Genomic DNA, 5,990 nt, shown 5'->3' with positions numbered 1-5,990 from the left:
ATGGCTGATTACAACATAGCGCCATCGCTTTGCAATCTCAAAATGAGATAACGCACGCGACCGGAAATACGAAAGACAATGAATGAACATTACTTCACAAACTTGAGTGTGAAGGTATTTTTTAAAAACGAATTCTGCAAACCTCTTTTTTGCAGATGGCTGATACAAGTACACGAGAAGTAAAAGGAAAGGCAAACCTCCTTTCCACGGATGGCTGATCATCGCGCTTTCGCTTGGCAATCTCTCAAAAGGAGGTAGTCACGGAGCGTGAAATTTGTTTCGGAAGTAAATATAATAAGAGAGTAAAATCAACAAAGAAAGAGCATTCGGGAACAATTTGTCTTTATTCGTAGTGAACGCATACATTTCAAATTCCTTCACTTTCATCGAGGTAAAAACAGTTACAGGCCTGTAACCACCATGGATTTCGCTTGGAAAAATTATTTGCTGGCCGCCTAATGGAGATAAAAACCCATATATATAATACACTTGCGACAGCAAAAACGTGGCCGCGGCCGCTTAATAGAGGTGGACGTTGAATAGAGGTATCAAATACAGCAGTTTACTGACAAATAAATCGGGACTTTGGAAAGACCAAAGTGGCCGCTTAATGGAGGGTGGCCGCTTAATAGAGGTCGGACTGTACTAGGTAATTTCACTACTTGAAACAAATCCATTCATACGGATTCTGATATCAGTTGTTTATCCTGTGCAAGAGAGTTTGCACCATTTCTGGTGTCTTGGCAAAAATAGACAAGAAAGACTCGCATCCTTCGTCCTCATCAGTGGCAGATAGTACAATGACTATTCCTTCTCGATTATTGTTGATGCCATTTGCCTTCTCAACCAACATCTTAGCTGTTATTTTGTGCTTGTTGGAGCAAAAAAATGTTGAATGCTTCAAGCCAAAATCTAAAGCCATGTAACGAACCAGAAACATATGTGTGGTTTCACCAGCGAGTCGCGGGTTTACATCGACCAGGTACTTTCCGTGATTTGTGATCAGAACCTCAAAATTGACCAAACCAAAGTAGCCTCGCTCTTGAAGATAATTTTTAATTGGTACAGTAAACTGTTCATACAGAAGGGATTCATACTCCCTATGCTTGTCCCAATCCACTTCTACGGCGCTAACGCGATACCTATTAAACCTATTCATCCCTGTACAGATCCAGAAGATCTCCCCCGAGTTGTGCAGGTAAAAATGACAGCTTGGCACTTCTTTGACCCCAGGGATCAATTCTTGTATCACAATCCCTTCCTTCCAGTCGCACACGTCTCTGATTTGTCGCAAAGTGGCAGACAACTCGCCCTCATTCTTAGCAAGACTGTTTCCAAGTCCACCAAAGCTCATGTCGACTTTAACCATGCAAGGATAAGAAATGGGTGTATTGGCATTTTCGTCCATGTGCCTTGGCGTTTTAATGTCAAGCTCTTCAGTTGTACTTCGTACAAAACATCGGGATCTACGCTGTGCTTGTGCTTCGGGATGGCTTGAAATGCCGCCTGTGTCACAAAAGGAATATCATCCTGCAGTCCTTCGTCCAATGACTTGATAACTACAAGTGGAAAAGCAGGAAGCCATTGTCCCGGGGGGGGGGGGACCCAAAAAAGTTTTGTACGGGGAGGCTTCGCCCCGAGCTCTTACCCCTTACCCTTTTATATACCATTTTGACAGAAATTGTACCCCTTTTGTATACTTTTTAATGAAAAAAGGTACCCCTTTCATATACCTGAAAGAAATGGTATAGACTTAAAACATGACGTTTTCTTGTCAGTTTCATGTAGCGCTTAATAAATTGAAATAATACAGCCATAAATTGCATCTGTTCGAAATATTTCAATTAAAGGCCCTTTGAAAAACCTGAATGACTGTTTTCCATACCCTTTCGTATACTTAAACTTGTGAAATCCTTACCCTTTTATATACCTGAAGCCTGAAAAAGGTACCCCTTTCGGGCGGAGCCTCCCCGTATAGACCATTATAGGTAGTACCCCCACCCCCCGGGGGGGCATTGTTTCCAGTGCTGTGGCAAATACGATTCTGGTTTGTACTCCATGATAATTGGAATTTCATACCCTGCTGTGGAAAGATGTTTAAATGCCGACAGAGTTCGACTAACCCTCGGTGAACACGGTGGGTAATCGAATAGTCGGTATTTTTTATCGTTCACGAATGTCCATCCTTTGCCATACGAGATCGGATACTGTGGAAAAAAATAGGCCTCTTTCAAGTCTTTTTCTATTAGACTTCCAATGGTGACAGCGTTCTTGGAAGACATCACGATGTTTAGACCAACTGTTATCCTTGTTCCAGTGACGCGGCTTGAGGCTTTAATGGCTTCAAACAATTTCACGTGGAAATGAACGAATAATTTCCAGAAAGATAAAGGAACGTCATTCTCTTGAGAGCTTTACGTGATCTTCAATGGGCAATTTACATACGTAGCTAAAGAGGTCTATTCAGATGACCCGAGTCAGGTCGAGTATTTAATATTCAGAAGCCCTCACGTCCAATCAAGAGTCGTCTTGGGAGTCTCAAAGCGGTCTCTGAAAAAAGTTTCGAGTCCAAGTTTGTGTTGTTGTTGTATTGTTGAAAGCAAAACATATTTCCGTAGTAAATTGCTTATCGGTTCATGTTCAAAGACTTTAAAGCGTGTGCTCGCTTATCTAAGGCAAACTGATGGAAATGTTTATGTTCAAAACGTGTGTACGTTCGCTTGCCTGAAGGAAACTTTTTTTTTTATTGATGCAAACAAAACAAAAGGACATTACATACAAACTGACAATAGGATTTCTTACACTAAAAAAATACAATTTTACGTTTACACAATAATGCTTTACGTTGAAGAAAACACTACACATTGCTATTGAGACCCCCATCCCCCTCGGAATTTCCAATGACCATCCTTGGGGAGGGTATGGATATTTTCTTGAACCGCACAATGTAGGCATTTGCTTATGAAAGTAAGCTGCAGATTGATCTGATTGATACACACTAATCTTTTTTCACATTTACCTGTTTTCTATGGGATATATAATTATATATTGTTTTTACCGGTTTCACTTGTAATAATAATAATAATAATAATAATAATAATAATAATAATAATAATAATAATAATAATAATAATAATAACAATAATTAGTGAGCTTATATTGCGCAAGTACCAATGGTGAATTTTCTCTTGCGCATAATATTAAAAAAAAATAATGAAAGTACTTAAAAAAGCCCTAAAAATTAAAAAAAAATACTCAAATACATAATAAGTGCAAATTCAAATTAATAAAAAAAATAAAAAAATAGCTTAAAAACGCCTCCTGAAACAAATGTGTCTTAAAATACTTTTTAAAACTATTTACAGAAAAAAAATCCAATAAAAATGGAAAGCTCATTCCATAATTTAGGAGCAGCCATATAGAAAGATCTGTCACCCAGGATAATAAAAGACTTGCATGTAGGAAAGTTTAAAAGTATTCCATCATTTGACCTTAAGTTATATCCACCACTAGTATCCCTAACAGATACAAGTTTGGAAATGTAAGGCGGAGCGAGACCATGAATAGCCTTAAACGTTAGCAATAAAATCTTAAAGTCAATACGAAACTTGACAGGCAACCAATGGAGTAACCTAAGCAGACGGGTAATGTGACAGTATTTACTTTGTTCTTAAACTAGGCGAGCGGCTGAGTTCTGATCTCTTTGCAATTTCTGTAGCTGACATGCCGGTAGCCCATAAAATAAGCTAATACAATAGTCAATTCGACTAGAAATAAAGGCATGCATATATGGTTCGGTACATTCCTTACTAAGATATTTCTTAATCCTTCTTATATTATAAAAATAACAGAACGCAACAGAGCTTGTTTTCGTAATGTGGTCGCCCATCGATATATTGGAATCCAACCACAAACCCAGATTTCTTACAGTGGGGGGACTGCGGAGCAATGGGAAAAGTGCCAATCACTATGTTATCAATTTTGACTTTACGAGTTGCTGTTTGGTGCCGATCAGAAGAAGTTCTGTCTCAGCATCATTAATTCATGAGCAACTATACCCTAAGCAACCACGTCTTTTAGAAGCATGTAAACACACGTGTTATTCCTTATCAGTTTTTTCGGTGATTCGATGCCATCTTCCGATAACTTGAACCTTTTTTTCAAGGCTCCCTTAAAGGTCAGATTTATCGGGAGTCGACTGTGTGTTAGTTGGATTTTTAAAAGCTGAACATTGTGACCAGAAAAGAAACATGCCGTTGTTGTACATATTGATAAAACTCTTCATGCTTTGTCAGTTGTCAATGTCCTCACAATCCAAGGTCTAGGGGCTATTCGCAAGTCGAGCTCGACACCGTTAACGCAAAAAGGCAGCATTTACGACTCCTCATAGTCTCTTAGAGTCCCGGGTAATCCCACTTGGTCCCTTCACTGCACCAGCAACCTTTCAGAGGCTTACACAATCTGTGCTTGCTGGGTTCTGAAAATCATTCTCTTTACAAAGAATCAGAATTTATTATTCAGTTTTGGGGTGTTTTTGGCTTTTTACAACGGTTTTGGTCAGGCATGGCTTTTGTCTCATTTAAAACAAAGTTCACTAATTAAAGAAACTGCTTGATATTAAATTGATTTCCAATGGAGTAAGGCTTAGGCTTGTGGAGGGGGGAAGGGGGGCTAAGGCCCGGGAGAAGAGGGGGGGGGGGACGTGAGAAGGGAGGGCGGGAAGCGGGATCCCTAAGGTCTAAGGTAGCAGAAACCGGGAGAAAGCAAGTAAAATTTCGCAACATTTCGTTATACAGTCAACTCTCTCTTAACGGACACTTTTATAATACGGACACCTCTATAAGACGGATATCTCGTGTTGGTCCCGTCGCTGTCGTTTTTCAGTCATTTTGCTGTAACTAACCTAAGATAAGATAAGATAAGATAAGATAAGATAAGATAAGATAAGATAAGATAAGATAAGATAAGATAAGATAAGATAAGATAAGATAAGATAAGATAAGATAAGATAAGATAAGATAAGATAAGATAAGATAAGATAAGATAAGATAAGATAAGATAAGATAAGATAAGATAAGATAAGATAAGATAAGATAAGATAAGATAAGATAACTTTATTTATACACGGTTTTTCCATCAGTCAATTAAGTTACTGGACTATCTACCTATCTAACTAACTACAAAAATTTAATAACAACAAATTCAAAATAACAAAAGAAAAGTCTGCTTTTCATGGAGGCCGTGTCTAACCTTTCTTTAAGACGGACACCTCTCGTAAACGGACAGTTGGAGCCGGTCCCGACGGTGTCCGTTTTAGAGAGAGAGTTCACTGTACAACGATTTTGGAGTACTCCACGTAGTACAGGCAAGGACCAGTTCGAAAGAAGCGCGAAAGAAGCTACAGATAATATCTGCATAATTTGCGTACATGTATTATTTTGAGCTCATCAAAAAGCATTTCCCACAGCAACTACGTACTATTAGACCGTATTTTACCGAAGCTAAAATTCTGACTCGCGTTACATTCTGATGATATACGAACACAAAACGGTATAATGTAAAGCCGAGTATACACGAACAATTTTAACATGTGGCAGTTTTCATGTGACAACTTCTATTTGCTCGTGTAGATGAGAAAAATGGTCAATTTTGACGTGACACATATATTTGTTAACAAGCTGGCGTGTTAGCTTTGAAGTGACAAATAAAAGTTGTTACATAAAAAAATTGCTTGTGTAGACGACTCGTCACATAAAATGTGAGCTAATGTGGCAAAATGTGCGTCAGCACATGTCATGATATATGATATGTGGTCCCCAATCTCCCACTAAGCACTGTGAGTCCTTACCTCTGTGCGTATCTCTGCTGTACAAGGTCATTAATGGCACACTAAACTTTGAACTGCCGACAAATAATTGCTGTGTCATCTACACGATCAAATATATTTGTCACGTAAAAACTGTCACATAAAAATTGCCCTTGTAAACCCG

General features: G+C 38.6%; 1 pseudogene; it reads right to left on the bottom strand.

Annotated features, from left to right (window-relative positions):
- Positions 1-694: 694 nt before the first annotated feature.
- Positions 695-2,282, bottom strand: LOC144641017 (formate-dependent phosphoribosylglycinamide formyltransferase-like; annotated as a pseudogene).
- Positions 2,283-5,990: the final 3,708 nt, after the last annotated feature.

This window comes from Oculina patagonica, unplaced genomic scaffold (genome assembly GCF_052425735.1).
Source record: "Oculina patagonica isolate OP01 unplaced genomic scaffold, crgOcupat unplaced612, whole genome shotgun sequence".
Lineage (NCBI taxonomy): Eukaryota > Metazoa > Cnidaria > Anthozoa > Scleractinia > Oculinidae > Oculina > Oculina patagonica.
Note: the sequence above shows the minus strand (reverse complement) of the source record. Positions and strands in the feature narration are given on the sequence as shown.